This window comes from Astatotilapia calliptera, chromosome 1 (assembly GCF_900246225.1).
Source record: "Astatotilapia calliptera chromosome 1, fAstCal1.2, whole genome shotgun sequence".
In the NCBI taxonomy this organism is placed as follows: domain Eukaryota; kingdom Metazoa; phylum Chordata; class Actinopteri; order Cichliformes; family Cichlidae; genus Astatotilapia; species Astatotilapia calliptera.
In genome coordinates, this window is record NC_039302.1 from 31,888,327 (window position 1) to 31,914,184 (window position 25,858).

The 25,858-nt window shown below is 39.2% G+C and overlaps 1 protein-coding gene across 10 annotated transcripts in view; it reads left to right on the forward strand.

Annotated features, from left to right (window-relative positions):
- Positions 1-8,360: 8,360 nt before the first annotated feature.
- The window catches only part of akap13 (A-kinase anchoring protein 13), a 122,134-nt gene continuing 104,636 nt past the window's right edge, over positions 8,361-25,858 (forward strand). For 4 of the 10 annotated variants that reach the window (XM_026174648.1, XM_026174664.1, XM_026174671.1 and 1 more), the window contains exon 1: positions 8,363-8,809. The gene's annotated coding sequence lies outside the window, so the exon portion shown is untranslated. Of the gene's footprint in view, positions 8,810-16,090; positions 16,354-19,516; positions 19,616-25,858 lie in introns of those variants that run through there. The other 6 variants (XM_026174697.1, XM_026174621.1, XM_026174630.1 and 3 more) reach the window with 6 other exon arrangements.

Below are 25,858 nucleotides of genomic sequence, written 5' to 3' on the forward strand. Positions count from 1 at the left end.
TCCATTTAACCCCTCCTCCAAGCCCCACCTGTGACTGCCTTTACCCATCCATGTAGGGACACTATCCACCAATCACACATTGCAGTTCTTTATTACACCATCATGACATCTACAGACATGCGCATCCACATAATCCACCCTCTCGGCCTGTTATTCTGGCCCTGCCTCCTGTCAGCGTTAATGATACTGTGTCACAGCTGCGCACACTTGATGTAGACTCTGAAAATTTGTGCTTGGGTTTTACACTTTGTAATGTCTCCGTCCTTCATTTGCAGAGCTGTGTCCTCTGGCAGCACAGTGAGATTGCAGCTGATGGTGCCCGCCATAGGCCTGCCTCAGGAGGAGGGGCAATCCCTGCAATGAATTGAGGAGACGTCTCATGCAAATATCCAGGAAATGAATGGCTTCCAGGGGAGGATTCTGGGAAGGCGTGATAAACCCACTCTTGCATCCCTTTTAGCATGAACTCACTATTTACTGCTTTTACCTCCTGTGAAATCTTTATAGACTGCAGGACCAAATAAATTTTTATTTCTGTGACCTTTGACATCCTTGCAACCTTGCATTATTGTGGAATTAAAGTTTATTTTTGAGTCATTGTCATACAAAGAACTACATTCTACTATATGTTTTGCATTGACTTAGGTATTGACTTGGGTTAGAGAAATTCCTTGCTTTCTCTCCTTTTCATGTCTAATGCAAACTCAATTGTTGCAGCTGTTTGTTTACAGTCTGATTTGCTTAAAATACTGTTTATAAGACCCTCAGGGTTTCTGCATCTTCTGTTCAAGTGTCAGTTCTTTTCAGCACTGCAGCTTCCTTTTGTTGAGTGCCTCATCTTCTATATATGTGGGCGCAAAATAACTTTAAGATAACAAGACGGAGAAGAATACAGCAAACAAAACCCTGCTGGTACAATTACTGAGACATAGCTTGGTGTTTTTTCTCATCTGCTGACTGGGCCTTAATGGAGTCAGTGCTACATAGCTTAGAGAGGACGCTCCACATGATTGTGGGTCTCCAAGTTAAAGCCGAGTCTTATATGTAGCTCATTTCCCCTGTTCTTCATATTTGCCTATAGCTGAAAGATAAAAAACTATATATAAAAATGTGATCCAACGGACTTGTAAAAATGGTAATAGATGAAATTTATGAGTTTTTTCTCCCAGCTGAGTAAACATTGTTTTGTGGAGTATATTCAGAAGCAGAAAAATAATGGTTTTACATACAAATTTTCTGGTGAAATCTAAGTGAGGCCTCTTTGTTTATTTCCCCAGCTGTGCTTATCATGAATTATTAGTATGGAGTCGCTGTGCCTTCATGCCTCCTGTTTGCTCCTAATTAAAGAGGAAAGATCTGAGGGAGTTAATCTGCTGAGCTTTGGTGAATGGAGGTGGGATGTGGTGGCGGGTGGGAGACGGCCAGGGTCCGACCACCCCAAATCCCAGTCATCTGGTTGGACACGCCAACTTAGCTTAAGTCACCTGACCTGCTCTCTGGCACAGATCCAGGACTGCATGCAAAGACACACAGAAGTGTGAAGAAACAAAGCAGTTGGTTGACTTCAATTCCGGGTGTGAACAAAGTGCAGTCATGGTTTTGCGTCACTGGAGTCATTTGAACTGGTCAAAAACTGCTCTGATTGGTGGAACACACACAGAGTTTATGTGACAGTGATTTGTACTGTGGTGTGTTTCGACTGCACAGAGACAGTAAATCCCAGGTGATGAGGATCAAATGGACTTACTGACCTGCAGCGCCACAGATACTGACATCTTGTGGGCACTGAGATTATTGATAAATGCTTTTAATTACAAAAACATTATTGATTTATGTCATCGAGATCTTTATTGTGACCTTTCACAGAACACTGTGGAAATAAGCTACACGAGGCCTCATGTCAGGCTCACAGGAAATACTCGTAAATGTTAATTTTGGTATTTTCCTGGCATTTGTTGATACTAAAATACAAGCATCCACATATTCATCACACACAATGACTGTGGGGTGGCAGTTTGGATGTCAGCCAGTCCATTCAGCTGAATGACAGCAGCATGACTGGTGCACTGTTATCTGTGCAATTATACCACACTGTATCATGATAATAAGGTACACTTTGAAGTTTGGAGCTTTTTTTTGCACACCGAGATGAAGAAAATAAGGATCTGATGGTAAGAATCTCACACCCAGAGTCAATTTAAAGTTGACAGTTACAGAGAATTGGTATGAAGTATCCTGAGAATTGTTGTATCTGTAAGGTGAGCATGTGAAAAGCTCTGCTGTAACAAATGGTGGGCGGCAGCTGAGTGAACAGTGCTGCTGAGAAAACAGACAGCTACAGCCCAGAGGAAGCTTTTATCTTTATGGTGTCAGAACTTTTTATGCTGAACATGTGTCTACTTTCCCAAAGTAACAATGATATGAAACTTCAAAGAACAATAGTCAGAGCATCTGGCGCGATATTTTTTAACATACAAGCTGTGTATTTACATAGAGATTCATTCTTTCCTTACATTTAATCTAAAACTGCATTTATCAATATGGTTATATTAAAGGTTAAATGACTATATGTTATTTCTGAGGGATCAGCCATAATCAAAAACAACAAACAAAATAATAACCTCTTCATCTTTGAATTCAGGTGTTTACACTTGCTGGTATATAAAATCAAACACCTAGTCATGCAGCCTCTCTTTACTAACATTTGAAAAATAATGGATAATTCTTGTGGGTTCATTTAAATCTAGTATGGTGGTGTAATCTGATGTGGATGTGGTTCCCAAATTTTGGGAACTACAGCAACTCAGCTGAGAAGTGTCAGACTATGCAAAGTTACAGAGCAGGGTTGCTGAGTGCTGCTAGGCATGGTGCATTGCTGTTGCCTACAACTATGGCATTAACATCTGCATGAAAGCGTGTACCAGGAGCATCATCTCATTTTTCCATGGGTAACCAGCTCCTGTAGGTTAATGTGTACTGGCTGAAGTGACTTAAATGACTGAAGACTTGATAAAAATGCTCATTTTGAATGCAGATTTTGCTTGAGTGTTTACCTTAGACACCATATAGAGTGGTAGTACATACATTTTGTGTTTAACTTGTGTTGTGCACAGAAATCCAGCAGCGCTGCTTTAAATCAAGCTAGCATGTTATCTAAATCAGATTTTAAGCAAATTTTTACAAAAAAATCTGCATGATGCTGCAAAATATAACAGAGCCTTATTTTATTAAGTAAAAATAACCCTCATAATCAATCTTTTACCACAAGCTATAATAATAATAATAATAATAATAATAATAATAATAATATGAGTTTACTAACTTTCACCTTTCTAATAATTATCAAAGCCACTAGATGGCGTTGTGATAATGACACTAAGGGTGTGTAAAAATGGCCTCTGTTGGCTTGTAATTTCCTGTTTTGTTTAGTTTTTTACCTAAAGGTAACCATATCTGGCTGCGATGCGGTTTTAGTTGTGGCTTGCAAGCTTTCTTAGCACACTGCACCTTCAGACACCTTCTAATTAATTGTAAGTAACGTAACAGTAAAATATTACAATTTCATTTGTCCAACCTGGAACGCAGACCTCTTTGGCTGGCTGTCGAGGCAGTTAATTATAATTAACCACACAACTTGCCATGCTATTTGTCAGGCAGTTGCATTTAATATGTTTGAAATCGCCATCAACACTGCAAACACAGGCAGTCCAATTCAGTGCCTCAAATAAGCTCAGGTCATTTTTGAAAAAGACTTAGCAGTCTAGTCACTTGGAGTGGCCACATTCCTTACTTTAAACCTTTTATTAACTAAATAGATGCCTCAGCAAATAAATTCCCTATTGTATAGCTATGGAGAATACCGTTTTGTAGTATAAGCATGTTTTATTTCTACTGTAAAGTCCCAGACACAAAGGTCTAGAGACTGGTTGGGGACCCTTGGGAACCGGTGGTTTATATATATTCATTATTTATTTATCAGATGCTGGAGGTTATACAGATTTGGGGTTTCCAGGGGGGGTCATCATCTGAAATCTAGGTCTGTGCAGCTGGGTCTTGAAGGTGAGCTTTCTAACACTGGGGTCTGTGTGGACTGAATGACTTTTTAAGGTAGCCTCAAGTGGCTTAGATGAGCTGTATGCACGAGTGTCCTGTGGAGTCAGTTTTTGTAAATTGGCAGCTATGACTGCTTTGTTAAACAAGGTTAAAACTAAAAACTGAACCTCAAGCAAGATCCCTGGAGCGTTATGTGTTTATAAATTTAAAAACCACAAACAAAAGAGCTGCTAAATTGACCTTGAGTATTAAAAACACTTTCAAACATCTCCCCCACTGTGGCTGTTTGGACTGCAAACATTTCCCAGTGTAGCTTTAACTGTATGTAAACAACAAAGGTCAGAGTTAAAAGACTTGTGGACACTGGTGCTGAGTGAGAGGGTCCTTCCACTGAGCTGTGAGGCAGTTTATTCTGAAGGCACTTCAGCCAAATGATATGCCTCTCACTCCTCTCTTTGCCACCTCCTCCCTCCTCTTGCAACTAGTGCGTTTTTGTCTCTCTGTCCAAGTGTTTACTCAGGATGGGGCTTTTTTTTCCAGCTCTATCTCTTCCATCCAAATCCTCCAACTTACAAAACCTTCTTTTATCACCACACAAAGGCAGCTATGTACTTCTTTGTGTCATGCTTGTTACCCCGTCTCACTCATGTTCTGGCACTCTGTAGACCGCGCCTGCTTCATCATTCTCCCCACATCCCTCCACTCCTCCTCCAGGCTGCAATAATGTGTCTAAGTGCAGCTCGGTATGGCTGTGAATGGGGACCCTTTTCAATACCACCTGCCATTTATCTAACCCTCGGCTGGTTACAGGTGCAGGAGAGAGGCGTAGCTCCGAGCCCAGATGCTTGTGATGGCTGGGAGGCCTGGATCCCTGCTGGGCCTCCAAAACAACTTTTATGCGGTTCAATTTCACGTACAGTGATGGAAAGAGTACGCCTGTTGTGTTGATGACACCGTACGCATGTGTTTGATGAGGTGCCAGATACCAGCGTCTGTGCAGAAAGGTGAGCTTTAAAGATGGTAGTAAGTTTTATGTCTTTGTATGAGTTTCAGGTAAAATCTTGATAGCTTTTATTTCAGGTTCAGCATTAAATATTTAAACATTTTCTAGTTTCTAGTGTTTTTATATGCATGTTTATGACATTAAAGCTTTCATCTTTTTCAGCGTGATCAGTATTTTCATTTTTGTGAAACGACAAAAATGGAAGCACAATAACCCACGATTCCCAGAATTGTGCAGAAATTTAGTCTAAAAATGTTTTATTTATTTTACACCCATCTATCCATCCGGTTCTGCTGCAGCCAAAGACACACCATTGGAGATTATGGGGTATTTATTGTGATTTTCTCTTTCTGGCAAGAGACATTTACTTGCACAAGGCAGCAGAGTGGTCTGATTTATCAGTAATGCTTTTGTCACAGCTGTGATCCATAACAGCAGATAATCTGTGGATGGAGAGAAACAGCCTCAAACTCAAATTCTGAGCTGGGAACTGATAGTCAGAAATATTTTTTTCATTCTGACGGGTCAGTCTGTCCATACAGGCAGCCAGTCATCTATCTAGACTCTTAGTTGGTTCATGAAGTTACACAGTAGATTTTCTTTTTAAAAGATTTTCTCTTATCAAGATTTCTTTTTTCCTGCCCCAGGGACACTGTGACATTATTAAAAGTGATTCCATCCGGAAGTGTGGCCTCACATGCCAGCAAGGCTCAGCTGAAAAACAGTAATTTTTTTTCATTAGCTCAGTTCATGTCATTCTAAAGATCCAGAAATAACTCTGGCTTGATTTTAAACACATAAGCATGCATTATCCTTTTTTTGAATGAGGATATGTGATGGTATTTGCAAGCTCTAATTCATTTTGTTGATGCCCGAAGGCAAATAATAGAAGTCACAAACAACATACATTTATTTATTTATAAATCTGGCCGGCTTAAGCCAGAGGGAATGAAAGCTCCTTTTCAGTGCTGCCCTGCTTTGTATCAGTATGTATAAGAAAGTTAAGGTTATTCTAAACACTGCATTCTTTACAAGACTGAGTAAACCGAGCACACAAGGTCTTGTTTTTTGTGCTCTTTTTTTTTCTTTCTTTCTGTTGACATTTAACACAGAAAGAGACTAATGTATTTCATGGGTTTGGAAACTACTTATGTTTGCGTTTCCAGCATTTTGGAGGGGGGTGTTATAAAAGTTTCAAACAGCATTCCTTTACCAGTATATTGTATATAATGTGTTGGGAACAGAGATCCTTGCAGAAAACCTCCTGTGCCTGCAGAGGGCAGCTGAAACCACAGGAGTTTTTTTTCGCCCCTCTGCCTGGAAGGGATTTGCAGTCATGATGAGACAACACTGAAACTCGCTGTTCTACATTATAAGCATCTACCTAATGTTTGCACTGCTGAAAAATGAAAGCGCCTGTGATTCACAATGTAATGTCAGGAGATTGTACTTTTCACCTCTCATCACTGAGTCCAAATCATAGATCATAGATAGTCTAAATCATAGATCACTTTTTGATACATTACCAAACTGAAAAAGGGGAAAGCAAGAAAGGAAGCTTAATGTGTTTGGAATCAGTGACCTTTACCGTACTGTATGGCATGCAACCAGCATGGATCAAATGAATTCAGTGTCTTTGTGTAATGCATTTTAATCTCTGTGTAGCGTTACTTACAACTAATGTTGCTACAAGACGTGATTTATAGCAGCCCTGTGCAGAGCAGTTCTGTGACTTCAGCAAAGTAATAATAGAAAAGTAGAGTCCGCCCAGCATATAAAGGTCACTGTAGTTCAGAGAAGCTACAACTTAAATTAAGCAAAATGTGCAGCAACCTTCACTTAATTTCTTCTTTAGCCTTATTACAGAAAGCAGTGTAGGATCACTGTCTGTCAGCTGAGCAGCAGTTAGTGGTTAAGGTTAGTGGCTTGAGGCGCTCCCTTCAAAATAAAAGTTTATATGGTGGAAGATGGGGTTTGCTATGGTTTCAGCGTATTTGACTACAAATAAATTAGTAACTACAAGATTACATTTATAGTTAAATCATCTGGATTTGTGTGATTATGTTTTGGGTAGTTAAATTTTCAATATGCTGATGAATTTTACTGTATAAAACAAAATCAAAGTTACCCCCTTTCTTCTAGTTTCTACTAATGACAATTTGTGAACTATAAAGTTATTTTATTTCTTTTTACTGAATGAAAATCGAAAATAGAGACTTTGAATAAGTGTTTCCCTGGTGTTACACAGAGCAAAGTGCTTTGTGTGTGTATGTTGTGGATGTGCAGTTTCAAGCACTTTTTTTTTTTTTTAAATTCTGATTATGATCTGCTGTCAGTGTTGAGTGTTGGGAAATGCATGACAGTTGTACTGAAAAATAAAAATAAATATACAATTATGTTGCAAGTTCCAATAATTGCCATGTAAGTGACATCATTCCCAAATAATCTGACCCATCATAGGACCAATAAATGTTGTAGTACTCCCAACCATTCCATTAGAAAAATGCAATACAGACTATTGCATTGGGCCATACAAACAAATTTCAGTTTCTAAGTTTAAAAATTCATTCAGATACATGGCAAAGTGATGCCAAACCATTATCGTTTGTGTGTTTGTATTTAAGACGATGTCTCCCAGAGCAGGCGGTGTCAAACACACTGGAAACCACTGGATGCAGTCATCCTTCAAATCATTTGCATGCATTACTGTTACTAAACGCATTACTATTCCTGTTCTGTTACTATACAGTAATGTAAATGTCTTGATAGTTTAAAGTACTTTTTTTTTTGGATCTATCCAAATGATTAAATGATTTTTAAGCACAAGGCATTTTTCTGGGGAGCTGTGCACTAGCTGCCCCTAATTTGACTTAACACCGGTAACATTTCCTTGATTATCTTAATATTTGAGTTTTAGTCTTGTGATTTCAGCTTTAATTTTGAAAGAAAAAAAAACTACTGTTTCTTCTGGATGTAACTTTTCACATTTATTCCGAGATTTTGACTTTATTCTCAAAGCAATATTTCAGCTCCACCCATATGTTTTATTTTCATAGCTATCACAATTTCAACTTTATTCTCAAAATAAAAATGAAAAGTCCTTCTCATATATTCCTTTCTCATTTATGACACAGACTTTCACGTAGTTTTCATTTTCACGTTTTCCGAAGTAACTTTGAATGTGTTTTCATTCAGTGATCTAGTTATTAGTTCGGTGGTATGCGGTCCATGACACCTTGGTCCTAGTAGCGTGCAGGGTTCGTGTTCCTTTATTGTGAAAAGCACAGACGGGATGTTAATCTGATCTTTCCAGCTTCCTCCGCTTTTTCATTTCGACTCTGGGGACCGACCACGATACTTTTTCACAAACCCGGACAGTGACCGTTTCACAATATTAGTTCCCTCTCGAAGTAATTTTTGGGAAATCACTAAAGTTACTCAAGCCCCCCCCTCACGAGTTTACACTGACTTCCTCTTGTCTGAAAGTCTACTCCATGAAAAACAAACCACTGAGCTTTTAATAGTCCTCGTGCTGACTCCTCCCCATTGAGTTGTCCTGGGAAACACTAACAACTCTGAGAAAGTCAGTCTTGTTCCTTGAAGAGAACACTTTTGGTTTGAAAACCTGATCGCTGCGCAACTTTTCACTCCTTTTTTGAACATCCAAATACTGCGAGTTCACCAACAGGAGGATTATTATGTGTTCAGAACATTCCTTTTCATCTTCTTCACGCTGAGCTTCAAGTGCTGAAGGTAAGAGGACTCCTTTATGTAAACCCGTTATCAGCTGTACTATGAATGGAGCCCGGCGTGGCTTTGTACGTATCGGGGTTGTTTTACAGTGAAAGAAGTTGTTAAATGGCTGCTGGGTGGGTTTATTAACATGTTGCTTGGTAGCCATGACATCTTCACTTAGAGCCTGTGGGGCCAAAAGCTAGAGCTTCTCACGTTTCTGCTAGCTTTAAAACGACGAAGACCAACATAGACGTGTAAAATGATACTGTTCAAAAGAAGCTAAAGTTTAGGAGGTAAAGAAGAAATGCTTGTGACTTATGCAAGTACGCTTATATCACCACTCCGAAAGCTCTCATACTAGCATTAAATGTTGTGCTCATTAGATAATAGTATTTAGGATTGTATTATTTAAGGAGCCCTATTATTCTTTATATGTTAATTCTACTAAAGTAGCTTTGCATGATTTCAACTAACCCTTATCTTATACTAGGCCCCTCATTTCCACCACCCAGCTCGCTGACCTTCTTTTACCATGATTTCAGGCTGTTTTGTGCTTTGTGCAGTGTATAACCCCCACCAAGAGAATTTTAAATCAAATGTTCCTGGTGTTTGCGCTTGGTTAAAAAAGTCTTCAGGTGTATGTAGTTTAAATAGATCAAGTCATAAAATAGTCAAAGAGTAACTTTGCATGATTCAGAGTTCAAAGTAATCATTATTTATCTCATACTTGGCCTCAGTGTAGCTCTTTGGTTCCTGCGTTGCCAGAAAAGAAGCTGTTTTCCCTTCTTCTACAAGTTTTTTGTAGAAGAATTGTAGAAGAAGTCTAAAAGCAAACAGAAAGTCTAAAAGCAGGTGGGTGGGTCTGCTACCTGCTTGAGTCATTTAAAAATTAAGATATATCTCTCATCTCTTGCATCTGAGATGAATATTTTAAAAAGATACAGTTTTAAGGGTAGAAAAACTGTCAGAAGTCAGGCATTTAAAGCTTTTTATTGGCACATAGAGATTACTTGAATATACGTGCAATGTTTAAAATAAACATCCACCAATGTGCCACACTAATGCCACACAGCATGGTGGTAAGCACTGTTGCCTCATAGAAGAAGGTTCTGAGTTTGTATCCACCATCTAGTGACCGTCTTCTCCTCATGGGTTCTCTTTGGGTACTCTGGCTTCTTCCGACAGTCCAAAAACCTGGTAGTGATGTTAGTTCAATTGGTGATTCTAAACTGCCAAAAGGTGTGAATGTGAGTAAAAATGGTTGTCTGTATCTCTATTTTAGTACAGTGACATAATGGCAACCTGTCCAACTTGTACCCTGGCTCTTGCCCTTTTTGCAGCTTGGCTAAGTAGCATATCCCACTGCAACCCTGAACTGGATAAGTGCAATAAGATAGATAGATTGAAAGTAGTTATTAAATTTAAATGGTTATTTGATATGTGGCAATAAGAAAATGAATCTATCTATCTATCTATCTATCTATCTATCTATCTATCTATCTATCTATCTATCTATCTATCTATCTATCTATCTATCTATCTATCTGTCTGTGTGTGTGTGCGGGAATGATGGGAAATGATGTCATTACATAGTTTGTTTAGCATAGCATATTCTCCATTGTTTACAATAATCTCAGCACTGTCGTAAAAAAGGAAGGTGAGTGTGAGTAACCATTCTCTGGTTCAAAGTACCATAGAGGAGAACAACCTGATTGCTTCGAGCTGATAGGAGGCCAGTCGTAAGCACCTGGATGAATGTGTGCCATGAAAATTAAGGTAGCTCTGGTAAGGTGTATCTATGTGCAAATGTAAAAAGAATCTGAAATGGATACATCCTCAACAGTGATGTCATAGTTGGTTCTCAAAAAAAGGCCTGGAATTTAATTTAATAATTAGCTATATTTACATATATATATGTCATTCTGAGAGAAATAAAATTGATTTGTATGATTACTTATTTTCAAATGATTGACCTTTACCACTCTTAAGGATTTAATGAGGAACACTCAGATTACCCAGTTGTTATCAGAGTTTTTTATCGGCTCAAAGTTGGTCTTTTGAAGTGATTACACCTATTTTGGCTGTTTATTAAATTAAATGATCAAAATTTATATTAAATTATGTTAATTATTAAATTAATAAAATGATCTATAACCAAAAATAAATCAACTGGTTTCATTAAAAAAAAATTTGTCGGATCTTTGGCACTATTTTTCTTTTGTTTTTTGTATGAAGCCGAAACCCTGGTAACTGTCAATAATTATACTGACTCTGCCTCTAATAACCCCCCACAAGCACAAAAACAAATTAAAGTCATTGTTGGGTTGGGCAGATACTTAAAATCTTTCCGGGTTATTTTTTTCCTCATTAAGGAAGCCTACTTCCAAGAGCTGATTTTACTTCCTGGTTTGTTGGGAAGGTCTGCACACATGTAAGCAAAAGCAGTGGCCTACTAATTCACTTACACCCGCTTGACCTCACCCATTTGAACATGTTCAAAGGGCGAGGCACCAAGGCATGGCTGCTTTCTGGGTTCCCATGTTGTAACACACCCATAGCTTCGCTCTGAAGTCACAACACAAGCCTCATCTTCTTCACTTCCTGGTTAATTTGAGTTTATCCCACTTGCCTGGGTACAAGCAGTGAAGCCGATCAGTGGCTTGTTTAAAGAGAATCTTCTTATTCTCTTAAAAAGAGTCGGGTGCTAAATGTTTTACATTTTTCCAGTGTCTTTGAGGATTATCTCTGGTCTCAACATCAACACTAATCTGACAAGTGATTCTACGCTTTCTTAATACTCACGCTATCACCCAGTCTATAATAATGTTGGATCCTTGGATTCCACACTAGTGTTTCATCTTTAAATAAGCCCTAGTAATGGCAAGAGTAAAAGTGAGAACAGGTGACACTGCTCACATTTGTTGTCACTCCCTCATGACCCTGGTAATCTGACTTGTTTACAGAGATTTCCTGCTGTCATTGTTGACTTGGTAGAACTGGCTCTGTTATCTATCAAGCAGCCCACTCATCTATTTTGTATCGCTCCATGCATGCCTTTGACTGTGCAATTGTCCTGTAAAAATGAGTCGGCGCCAATGAATGTAGGCCAAGTATCCATCATCCCCATATTATATTCTTTGACCAAGACAGAAAGAAGGAAATGGACCTGTTGCCACTTCCTTCTTGAAACCTCTTACACAGTGGGTGTGTCACATTTGCAGTAACACTTCACCTAGTTGATATGAACTTTTATGTTGCAAAAGGAAATTTCCAAGTTGATAAATATGAAGCAGATATATTGTAGAGATGTGAGATTGCAGTGCCTTAATTATTAGTACTTTGACAGCGAGTACAGAATAGCTTTATAAAGACTTCGAATCAGCCCTGCAAACTCACCTAGTTCATTAACTTAACACTTCTATACTTCAAATGTGCTTTGTACTTGTGTAATGTGTCAATGTGTTTGAATAATGTTAAACTGTTTTCTCAGTGTTTGAGCAGTTGCTTATCCTGTCAGGTGTTGGTCAAAGAAGTTTTCAGTTGCAGTAATTCAAAATCATCCAAATTTTCACGACTGTTTGTGAATTTAATGGGAACCTGTTCATTTTCATCTTCCATATTGGTCTTTTTGAGGACACTCCTAGATAAGCTTTGTATGTTTTGCCATTTAAAATAATCCTTATTTCACTAATATTGGGCCTTGGTGTGGCCTCAGTTCTTCCACTGTATGAAGTAAGCAATTGCGGCCTCTCTCCCTTTAAACTAGCTTTGAACAGCAGGTCAGTTTAGCTTTGTGCACACATCCAGAGCTTTTTGACTGAAATGACTGGTAAGAATATTTGCTCTCATACATATTTGCTGTCATACAACTTTAAGAGTGGGGGAAAAAACTATCTGAAACGTTGAGTGGAGTATGAAGCCTGAGCTTTTGGTGCAGAGATTACTTTGACAAACAGTTTCTTTATTATTTGAAACTTTGGGCATATTTTTAATGGGCATCTATAAATTTAAGAGAAAGCATAATAAGTCTCATTTAATATTTTACAAACATGTTTTTTTTTACTTTCTTTTGAAGTTTTAGATGTGAAGATCAGCGTGAAATTCAAACCACTAACTTGAGATTTGCAAACCAGAATGAAATGTTAATATCGTGATTTTGTTAGAGTGGCACTTACTGGATATGTCGTCTTTTAAAAATGGTCTCACACCATGTATTATATCCATCTTCAGATGATGGTATTAACAAACATGACAGAAAGTGAGCGCAACATTAAACCGAGCTGCAGCTGAGCTCTTTCACCAGTACACATCATTCCACGTTTTTTTTTCCATAACACACAAGCTATCAGGAGAGGACTGTGCAACTTTTCCACTAAACAAAAGCTTATTACTTTACTCTCTGCAGCTTTCCCTGCAAAATTCAGGTTTATTTCTTAGGACGTCCTAGTTAGCGATATATGTTTAGCTCCGTTATGAGAGACAAATGAAAGAGGAGTTGGTCTCCCATTTTGAGTACTGTAAATTTCCATGAGGATCCTGCTGGCTCCAAGCAGAACCCCGTCAATTTCTCATCTTTACAAACCCCCTAATTTAATGATGATGGAGGATACGCACAGTGTGGGCCTTGTAATTACACTGTATTTGCTATAGAATGGAAGCATTAGAGGAAGTCTTACAGGTACTAGTTCATCATGTAGTGCTGTCTCAGGGATAAGTTTTGGTATGCCTGGGAGGGCGACTGCTGAATTCCCCACTGATATTCACAATAAAGCCTTGACTTAGTTTTTGTTAAGGCTGGAATCGCTGGAATCCTCTCAGCACGCCAAACAGCAGCCGCACTCATTGTTCCAAAACAGCAGCTATTTCCACAGCTTGTCCAAACTTTGTGCCCTGGAGCAGAGTTTATTTTCTTCTGGAAATTATTGAGAACGCTTTGATGTTAATTGTTAATGTGCCTATGTTGATATCAAAATTTGACATCATGAAAAGTACCAGCTTTGTGACAAAATGCTAACTTTGATTTCTTAATGTTTGCTTATGATGAATTATTTACAACCCTCTCTCTGTTACCAACATGTGCAGCAGGATTTTATAATCCTGTAAACAAGTATAACCGTAGCAGTTTCTCCATTTGCATGCATTCTGCTAAACCCTCTGTTATTTACTTGTGTTTGATCAGATTAGCTCTTTTTAATGACACAGATGTCAGATAATTTAAATCACCTTGGGAATTGGTTAGAATAGCCTTTTATTAAAAACCTAATAATAAATATAACTCTGGGAATTTCTTTATTGAACAGAAATAAGCCTTTTTGTGCCAACACAACGGGAAGACAAACAGAACAAACAGAAGACAACATACAAAAACTGGATTGCCTAGATGGATGAGGAACAGCTTGAATATTTACTAGCGGATTTAAAGGCATCTGGAGGAGGTCTTGTGTTTACATAGTGAAATCTGATTTCAGTATGCAGGTGATGTTTGGGAGCCGTACTTGAGAAACAAAGGTGTGCAAGATAGTCAAAAGGTTATGATGATCCTCAACTTCTGCTAATTTACTTGATTTACTTAAACTAGCTAACAGATTATAAAGCCTGCCAGGATACAAACCAACTAGCATCTTCTAACCAGAAGTCATGAGATATATCTCTACAACACTTCTTTCTGAATGTTGGTCCGCTGCTTTTTTTCTACCTCACAGTTAACATGTAGAAGGATAAATTGCAGCAGTTTTCTTTATTTGTAAGGTGTTACATGTGTTTTATTCTGAAGGTTCTGTCGCTGCTAAACCAGTCCTGTGTCGTGTCTCCTTTGTGCTACTGTCGCACTGGAGAAAACGGTAGTTGAAGAATGAGGCACGACCAAAATTATTGACCGTATTCAGTAAACTTGTGATCTTGTTTCCTTTGAAGTACTTGATTCGAAAATAGGGAACAGGTCTGCGACCGCTCACGCTCAGTCGCCGTCTTCAAAGTGATTTTGGTGCATCTAGATGGAGGTAAAGTGGCAATAAGACGAAGTCTTAGTCAGCTATTGATTTGCAATTGAATGGGATCAAATTGGCAATTACATGTAATCTGTTGGTTGTAATATGGTGATAAATGATGAATATGTGAAAATTGGAAGTCTGACATGGAAATTCACATGTACTACATAGACTTACATAAGTTTTAAAACATAAATTCGCTTGGCAAATGTGCGTTTATATAGGAACGTAACCAGAATGCAGTCATTCTCGTCTCAAGCAGGTTGCCATCGTATGACTGACTAGCTAATTGGCAGATTAGCTAATTCAGTGTTGTTGCACAGTCCTGTCATCCTTCTGTAAGTGGACTTGAGTTTTAGGGCCAGTCCAATCAGAGCTGGTTCATGTGTCCTTCAAGCGGCTGAAAAATGAATGTTTTGTGAAAATTCTATTATTTTGTTCGTTTTTTAGTCAGTTAGCACTAAATTGCAGATACATTTCAATCGTACAGTTTATTGATGCAGGTTGCTAACCTAGCTCACTAGCATTAGCTAATAACTAGGAACGCCACCTTCTTGTCTAAGTTTGGTTTCTTGTAGTTTAATAACCAAATTCAGGTGCTGAGAAAAAAATAGAAGAGGTCACGGTGGCTGCCTCCAACTTTTATACAGTCCATAGTTTCTGTAGATGGATCTGGATGATACTGAGGTTTTCCACACAAAAACCTGACCAGCATACAAGGAGGGGGAAAAAGATGGAACGGTGTGGGGGTAGATGGTGTCTGTACCTAGAAAATAAAAATACCCTGTAGCTGAATTGGGCTGCAGCTAATGATTATTTTTGTTTTTGAATATGTTGTGACTTAAATAGTTATATTTTGTAAAAATGTAAAATCTGTTCAACAGTGAAAGCTCCCCCCCAAATTTTCTGTAATTTTTTTAAAACGATTGAAAAACTAAATATTCTTATATGTGAGAACCTGGGACCAATTGACTTGTTTTGAACCAAACTTAGCAGATAAATCAAGTCATAAACCATTTTTCTGATGAATGCACACTTGATTTATAAATGTGACTGCAGGACTTTTAATGTACCAAGCCACTGTTGCCATTGATTACTTCTGATTACTTTTCCACCAGATGAAATCAGTTACAGTGTGTTTACTATCTATTCTTTTTTGGTTCAATATCAGGATTTACATTAATATATAAAAATCATCACAACATTTAAGTGATCTGAATTCCCAAACATGTTGCCATAAGTAGAACCTGTGTATCTGCACATGCTCAAAACTGCAGCATTGCTAAAAAAAAAAGAGTACACTTGCAGTTATGCCACTGCAGTTGCGGCATACACCTGACCTGTAGTCTATTGGCTCCGCCTGTGCCCTGTGACATCAGGGCTTTGATCAGCGTACTGTCTGTGTTAGCACAAAGCCATATTTAGCTCAGTGTAATCAGTGTGGTGAGAGCTTGCATGCCTACTGAGAATACCTGCCTAGTATAAACACACCTGCTCTCTCTGATGGACTTAAAATTAATTTAATGATCACCTGAAGGAGTCTGCTCACAGCCGGTGTCGTCAAATAAACTGTGGGTAAGGTTTCCATTGATGCCTTCATGTGCGTCTTAGTTGGCTGAGACAAAAGCTTTGAAAGTTGATTCTCAGTGTGATGTGACAGAATTATAAGAGCAATTCAACAAGCAGCTTTTATGTTGTAGGCGGTGATGACGACTAAATAAAAGCATTGCCATGTGTGAAGCGGCACACTGAATTTGCAGGTTGTCTTTCTCGTGTTTGTTTTGATGCAATTCCCTGGGGCAAAGTCTGTGATGCACCTAGCAATGTCTGCCTCACTGATAATGTGTTCAATAACAACTAATATGACCGCTGTTAAAGTTGTAATTGGGCTCTCCTCATGGGAATTTACATATTTATCTCAACACACACGTTTCCTTGAAAGCCATTTTTAAAGCTGCAAATTAATACATTCTATAGGGCATCATTAAACTGGTAGGAATACTGTGAAAGATGTGCTTTGAGACAGAATATGGAAGCTTCACTTCTTTATTTTCCAAAATCTTCCTGTAATTGGTGAAAACAGGGTTCTGACGGCTTTCTCATTCATATTATTGTTCTAAATTTTTTACTCTTCAGTTTCTTTTTTAGTTGTCTCCTGTTTGATCACATGGCAGGCATGATCCGTTTTGGGGTGGATGTCATTTATTTCTCATAATGCAACTTAAAAGTGTCTTGTGTAGAAACTTGCATGCCCCACTGGGAATTCAGTTCCCCAAACAAACTGTAGATTCCTATTTTAAAACCATTTCTAAAGAAGTGGTGAAAAGGTTGACAGCTACTTGTTATCTGAATTGTGGAACTCACCGAAATGATCCAAGAGAGGTCAGGAGTGTAAACACACACAAACACATGCATATTTGGGAGCAATTTAGAGGGTCTGATTGACAGAACTTGCATGTCTTAACTTGACTGAGAGAGTACCAAACCTTAGGTTCAGGCCAATACTGTCTAATGCTAACACTAACCAAAAAGCTGCTGTGCTATCAAAGAATTAAGTATTTACATACATTAATTTCACATGTAACTTTGGTACTTCATGTAGCAGTTACCTAACAATGTGCATCAGTCTCGCTGTAGACGTAATATTAATCTGATCATGCCTGCTGTGAAGCTGGGGTTAGCGTTGCTCAGGATTCTCTTGGCTAAACCTCTTACCTCCCAAATGAGACTAACCAGCACTTTCCTTTTCTAAAACTTTGCTGTCTCCCCATCTTTCTGTGTGCTTTTTGCCCTCTGTTTTGTACTCCGTAGTAGTTCGTTTTGTAACTAACACTGTGGTCCCATGAAATGTCAGATGATCATTTTGAGAGATTTTGTGCAATGCTCACCCATCGCCTGCCAGTGAATGGATTGTACATTTGGAATCCTGCTGAATTTATTGCATAAAAGCTTTCTTGTTCATTTTCAACAGATTTTTTTCATGTAGTCCTGAGAGAATTTAAACTTCCTAATAAATATAAATCATCTAGGTGTCAGGGAAGAATCAAATAGACAGATTTTCCATCGTGTGGAAACAGAAGGGAAGGGATGGCTTTAAACCTAAGGAGGAGAGTTGGTGAAGGCCTGGGCCCTGATTACAGGCTGGCCCCCAGTGTGCCTCACAATAAGATAATGCTATCTGGGCTCACAGGTATTTGGTTTCAGTGGAGAGGGTAATAACTGTCACCACGCACTGAGGAGACCTTTCATACCCCGGCCTTGTGTTGTCAGCCAGCATTTGTGTGCTGTCTCTGGACAGAGGCAGCTTTTGTGAGGCAGGGTGAGGTCGCGTCACCACCGCGGTCTCATATCTGTTCATAGAGACAATAGCCCGGTTTGATTAAATCAAACAGCCGTGACTACCTAAGTGGTAGTCAACATGGTGTGTCGAAGTAACTGTGGTGGGGTTGTTGAGGAGGTGACGTTGCCCTGACTAATTTAGCAGTGCTTCAGAGGAGCAGGGCTGATAGTGAACCGTAAAAAGAACCAGACAAGGGTGCAGCGTAAAGCAGGTGCTCTCTCTCAGCAATGGTCATGTTGTAGCAGTAGGTGAGTAACTAGCGGTTAACCAGGGAGAGAGAATGTGAGAGGTTAAACAAACCTCTGGGTTAAACATCAAACCCAGCTGAGCCATACAGCGCTTTAATCCTCCTCCAGTGTGGCACAGCTCTATTCATGCAGCAAACTCTCAACGGGCCCAAATGTACCAGTGAATTCTTCATGAATTTGACTGATATCATCGTCTAGAGTTTTAGAGGCCTTGTGAGTCAGATATTGTTCATGTTTGGAATGAAACATTTATTTGGACAAACTGCTTGAACTCCTTCATCCTTAAAAGGCCTAGTATTTAAACAGCAACTTTAACATGTAAACTCTGATTCAATATTCATTCAGAGCACGTTCATTTCTAAGTCTTAACAAAGCGTTTGACGTGGGGATCAAGGACATTTAATGCCTGTGTTTCGTGAGACTTTAAAACCAGCCTGAAAGCTGTCTCCCTGGCACTCTTGTATGCCATTTGGTGGAGGCTTTCTTTCAAAGCCTCTTACTGTACCTTGAGGCCTTACACTAAAGCAAGCGTGACTTGAGCTGTGAACCTGTAAACTTTCTCCTAGTGTCAGTGATCTTAGTTTGCCTCGCAAAAATCCGAAGTATCACATACCTGAACCGATGACTTGGTGGTGCTAGTTTCAGTCATTATGCAAATGTACTGTTTATAAGATTGGGGAAACCTGCATTCAGCTGAGAACGAAGAAGTCACTTGGATGAGTGACGAAACGTTTCTCCTCACTGAGAACGCTACGTCCAGATGAACAGAATGAACCTTTTGGGATCTCCTTACCCGGATGATTGAGCATGCATCGAGACAAAAATCCCAAGTAGATGCTTTTAAGGGATGGTTTCTGTGTTTTAAAACTATATATATATATGTGTGTGTGTGTGTGTGTGTGTGTGTGTGTGTGTGTGTGTGTGTGTGTGTGTGTGTGTGTGTGTGTGTGTGTGTGTGTGTGTGTGTGTGTGTGTGTGTGTGTGTTTAAAGCAAAAAACACCAAAAGGGCAGAAAGGATAAAGTATCCAGGCCAGGTTGTCCTCATCTCCTTTGTATTATAGGTGAGGCACAAACTCATTTTTGCCCCTCCCTGAGACTTTTCTATGTTGTCATCATGGAACCTGGGTGTTGGGTGACACCTCAGGTCTATATTGGGCTTCTGTCCCTCTTTAGAGTACCTCCATGTCCTTGATGGCAGCTCCCTCTGCACAGCCATATTCAAAAAGCTGTGTGAAGAAGCAGCCGCAGGTAACTATTGCCCCTTTAACAAGGATCCTCATTGACATTCTTCAAGTTAATTAATGGCCAATGGGAGGTTTTTGGCCTAGAAAGGCTGCTGTATGAAGCTTTAAGGCTATTAAATGCTAATGCAAAGGTATACATGTCTGTCATGTCCAGTGGTCTGACCTGTTTTCTGCACCAGAGTGTGCATGTTGGTGTTTTGGGATTAGTATCCAGGAAAGGTTTGTTGTGTCTTTTGCATTTTGTAACATCACAGGTAAAGATACAGACTCAGGAAGAGGCCAATACAACCAAATTTGATCTGCTTAATGACATTTGTTAAACGAGGCAGCATTTGCTAAATATTTCGAAATAAGTGGTTTTAAGAGGCAAACCGCTTCTCTTCAAGCCTGCTGGCTTTGATGATGCTTTAAATGTTGACCATAATTCTTTAAAAGTCACTACAATTAAAAACATTAATAAAATCTCATACAAACTTTTTTCTTTTTTTGTCCAGTGAATACAGCAGCACTGTAAACATGTTCTGAACTTTATGTCTAATTCAGTTTTATGAATAAGATTATAGGTCATTAAACTGAGGTGGGATAATAACTCTATAAATGATGAGCAGTGCTTCTCTGAGAATGGGCACGTAGATCATACTTGTGGGGTGGGGCTAGGTCAACGCCTTAGGATAATCCATGAAACCATAATGTCTTTATTTCCTGAAGCGTTTTGTTTTTGAAATGCTCTGCCAGTGTTGATACAGCCTTTGGCCGATATATTCTTGTAGTCCTACAGGAATTCTCAGAGAGAGATGGAAAAGATTGTATTTATGATTGCATTTAGCTCTACTTTTGACCCGCACATTTCAGAAGGTGCAACTTTAATTTCAAAGATAAACTGTCTCTGTTTCTGGTTTTTTGCTTCACTTTCATTTCCTGTTGGCAACTAGTTGGTGAGTTTTTGTAGACAACTTAGCCTTACATGCAAACTGCAGGTAACCATAGTGATCTGCTAGTCATAAAAGTAATTGCTAAGAGATTGTTGGTGTAGCACTGTCAGTAATCATTCAGTCAGCGAGGAATACATATTTTTGCCTAGTGGGGTCATCAACATTCCCTAGGCCTGTGTCAATGGGCTTTTACATGTTTCTACATGTTCATCCAATCAATAGTAATCTCAGGCATTTTGAAACAACCAAAAAAAATCCTTTAAAAATCTTGAAATATAAAGATTAAAAATGTAAAGGTTGCACATACATGCATGCTTGTTTCTACTTTGATCCAGGACCAACTAAAGCACAATAAAAAGTAGCATGTTATAATTTCTTCCACATATTCTTTTCTATTCACTACCCTAGCTGACCACTGCATTATGTAGACATGTCTACAAAGCTCTGCACAGCACCTGTGGACTACCAACATAATGCCACTCCAGGTTAAAGTACAGAGTAAAACCAAGAGAAATAAAAAAGATAACAGCTTGATTATTTCACAACTTTGCACCTTGGGTTTGTGTAGTTCTACTCTTTGTTATTCCAGGTTTTTGAACATGTGTCAGAATGCATCTCAATAACTAGACACTATAACAACTTCCTTCTCTGTCGGAAGCTCTTCTGGGATACTGAGTCATGATTGTTTGAGCCAGATGTAGTTGATGTGATGATGCAGGCCGGGATGTCCAAAGATGACATTAAAATTAAACTAGTCATTTTGTGATATTTACCTTTTTTGGCTACATTTTTCCTCAGGGAGAATCACTTGTATGGCAGCCCCGTAAGAATGAGGCTCTTTAATCAGCTAATAAACAGTCATTATGTGTCTTGTGCACATGGCTATGTTAGGGAATCCTCAGCTGATTATCAGGAAGGGTGTTGGAGACGGTCCGATTAATGAGTTGGGAAGCTAATCCTGTTCATCCTCCCATTCACTCTGCAGTCACATGGCTATTATGGCTTATTTTGATAGCCATGGGATCAGCGGAAGCCATAACAGGTCCATTCAGCACCCCTGACTCGTCACATCGCTGCCTCGATAACAGCTTTCAGGGGCCTTTGTCTCTTGATTCATTGGTCCATTTGTGACGGCTGTGCATTTGAACGTGGCTCATGCCCTGCCTCTGTGCAGCCTTTCAGCTACAGAGGGAAAAAAAATCTGTTTTAGTAGCAATTCAAAGGCAGTTTCTGCTGTAAAAGAGACTCTTAAGCAGCTTGGCCAAAGGCTGGCTGCACCCAGTGCTTTAGGTGGAGTTAATGGGTTGTGTCATCTCTATAAGCAGGTGTCGGGTGGCCATAGGGCAGGCTTAGGGGATGTCATTTCTCAAGGTTCTTCTGTTACCAGAGAAAGGGTTTGCTTTATACACTATTTTTTCACAGAGTTTTCTTTCACTGAATATTTTCTTTTTCTTTTGTGGTATGATTTGGTGCAGTTTTGGGTCAACAGCTTTTTCTCAATATCTGATTGCACAGGCAAAATAAAGTTTTGTTTAGGCTCATTTCTGTCTAAATGAAGCAAAGCTCTAACGTAATATTTACTCCTGCTTAGTTTCACACTTGGAAATGACACAGTTGTTCTTGTTGTTTTTTTAATCTACCGGTAATTAAAAGAACATCAAGCAGTATTTGTTTTGTCAGGTTTTAGCATTATTAAGGATGAAATCTGTATGTGCACTCTGTAACTTGACCCAGAACTCCAGGTATTATTCACAGCAGCATACTGTCTTGCTGCAGTAAATTGCCTGGAACTTGTTTACCTCTCAGCAGCCCTATGCGATGCAGAAATCAATGCATTCAGTGTGAACCTTTTTTGTAATTTCCTGCACCAGAAATGACCCACAGATGTAGCTATTTAAGAAGTCCCCTGTGTTCTCTCTCTGAATGACTGTTGCTGGCCAAGAGGAACTGTTAGACCAAATGAACTGTCACACCCACTATATTGTATGACCACGAGGTCAGCAGAAGAAAGCAGATCAATGGCAATCTGATGAACTGATACCAGACATGCATTCAGTAATATTTTTATACTTTATTACATTTAATCAAGCGACTCCCTATCCTCCCTGTGAAAGGGCTTCCTGGGGTCATAAATACATAGAGAATTGTTAGTTCATTGTTTTGGTTTGATTTACTGTTATTGTCTGAATCCCACCTCTATTAAGAACCCTGGAAAAAAAGGAGCGAGTGGACAAAGCTCAGAGAAACCTGATTGTTCCTGGACCTGCAGCACAAAATGTCAAATAAGAGCCAAAGTAAACTGGTGCTAGATAAAGGTGCAAATATTTTCTCAGGAGTTTGTCAAGATACCAAACAATTGTGATAAGGTGAATAAAGAATATTGCCTGTGCAGATGATGTAATCTGAAATTTGTATCACAGTTTTTCCTTTGCATCAATGCTGTATTCTGTTATGGTATTTAAACCTTAAATGGATACCTCACTCTGAACACATTTTAAAAATAATTTAGATCTCACTCTTTTGTGTTTTCTTTGTGAAAAGAAACTAAACCATGAGGAAAACCTACAGGTTTTCTGATGCAAACACCTGCAGTTTGCATCAGAGTAAGCAAACTGCAGGTGTCAAAATGCAATAAGGCTCCAGGTCTGTCGGTGAGGATAGTGGTCCCTGTGTTTGTGAGAGGCAGCCAATCAGGAAGAAGCTGTCTTAAGGCGAAAGGAGCTAAAACAGCTTGTTTCAGTGGATGGTCATCTGCATGTCATCTGGCATACCAGAAACACATAAGCCATACAATGGATATTAACTCTAATCTAGTATTTCTTCAATGTGGTGTTTTTACTCTACCTTAAGCAAAAACTGGGTACTTTTTGTACTTAAAGTTCTGAGTTTAGCTACGACTTTGAATATAGTAACTAACCAGTGGAGTGTAGCCTGTGTGCTAAACGCAGGTTGTTACCATCTGTGAGTTCTGTAAGCCCCTGACAGGCTGTGCTTCCATCAACCTGTTCAGAATTTGTTTAATCTTTCCTCTTGATGTTTTGTTTTGAGATATAAATACAGGCAAACTGACCCACTGTTTATAACCATTAGTTTTAAGGCCCAGCCTTCACTGTTCTTCAGGACCGATCATGTTATCCAAAAGTCCTTAAAGGTGAACGCTTTTGTTAATAAAGGTAATCAGTGGGAGGGACAGTCATTTAACAGTTTATTTAAAACCTAAGTGTGTGTGTGCGTGCCTGAGTGTGTGTGTTTCTCAAAGTAATGACAGTATTGTAAATCTGTTATGGCAGAGTATGACATCAGCATATCTCCCACCTTTGGTCTGGTGACATGTAACTTATTTCTTGGAAATTATTTACAAACATGCTAACAGACAAGTATTGGTTAGTTGCATTAACTAGTGGGTTTGTGTTTCTGTGTGTGTGCTGCCTGTTAGTCATGAAGCTGAAGTTAGTTGCCATGACAAGATGAAAAATCACCCAAGAGGAAGTTCTGGAGGTCTGGTGTAATATTAAAGGCCCCTCCATGAACTCTAGGCAGACGGTGGAGCAATTACATCCTGAGATGATGCAGTAGATCTTTGTCAATTTCCTTTTATTTGGCGTGCACAGCTCTACATTATATCAGGAATAAAGAACTCAAAAACAGAAGTGACCAGAGTATGGAATGAGGTGGATGGCCATATCACCACCCAGCGTATAGCTTGGCTTTTTTTTCAAAAGGGAAATGGCCAAAGTGCATTTAGATAGTGTGTTTCAAGTGTGCTTAACTTTTGTACTCCGATTACTCACTTGTTTTATTTTCTCTCTTAACTAAATATTTGTAAGCTTGAACTGTTTTACTAGTTTACGGCTGCTTAATGCACTCTCACTCTAAACAGACGAACGGCCACTTATTCTGTTTGTTGTTGAGATCTGTAGATGTTAAAGATTGATTTAAAACAAAACAAGAGCCTAACAAGAGCTTTTTCTTGGAAAAGAACATTTACCATAACTGGCTGGCAAAATCAGGGTGTCACAAGGACTTTTGGCCCCCTTAATGAATTTGAAGAAGTGAGCAAAATAAGCTGCTGTGTGCAGCTGCCAGGTGTGAAGGCGTCGCAAATGTAAAGCATGGCACAGCTGATAAAGGGCACAAAAAACCTGCATTTGGATGAGTAAGTGTTATCATCTCTGTCCTCAATAGTGAAAAATGTGAATGTAGCACAGCCTCTGCTTCCAACCAGATATTGTTGTGTTGTGCACTGAGTTAAGTTAGCGGTCACTTAGATATCACATTAGCAAAATAACAAGGACCCACTGGCTGCACAAGTCAATAAAGCTGTCAGTCTGCCCTGTTGAAACGTCCTTGAGTAAAGGCTCCTACCCATGTCTTGCCTGGAGTAGTTATAAAAAGAGCACTAGGAGACGACAAATGTTCCAAATATCAAAATATAAAAGAAGCAGTGGGACTGTTGAGGACATTACGTGAGAGTCTTATCAGTCAAAGCTGTGCATGTGGTGAGTGAGGAAGCTGGTCTCTGGCCCAGTGCACTTAAGGCAAGCGGATTAGGCTCCAGAGTATTATTAGAGCTACTGATTATCCCCTTACCTGATCTGCCTAATTCTAGTTCAAGGCTATTTATTTAGCAGAAAAAGTGGAAAAAAGTTTGGTTTGGGCTACAGAAAGTGAATTGGTCTCGCTGCACTTGAGCACTCTGTTGAGTCCAGCAGTTCTCTGCTGAACTCATTAGGTCTTGGCCTTTTTTGACGCTGCCTCCCCCGCTGTGAGGTTCATGTGATTAATGCACTGCTGACCACTGCAGGCCAGCAGCAAGGACTTGTTTTAGTGCCAAAGAACAGCAAACAAAAGAGAAAATTTTCTCTGCAAATAACCAAGGAGAGTGGTCTCAAAAGTGACCAGTCCCTTGACTCATTGATGAATACAAGCAGCCAAATATCTCCACAAGAAAGTTCAACACAAAGGTTTCAAATCCATTCATCCTCAAGTCTAAAGCTGTTATGCATTTGTTTGGATGTAATTACACACCCACCGCCTCTGACCTTGTGCCCAGAGAAAGGCTTTGAGGCCTGCATCCTCGAGTGGGAGTGAGGAATCAAATGTGAACATAAGCTGATAAATCCTGCTAACTGATCATACAAATCCTTGTAAAAGAACTAAAAGTCAAAATATATTGGTGGTTTACTTTTCTTGCTTTATTTTTTTTTTTAGTGAGGGACTAATCAGTGATAAGAGGAGGCAGGAACCCACGTGTGATCCAGTGTGTGTCTGTTCTGTACTCTTAATCTCCCACCGAGTATTGGGACAACTGCCAG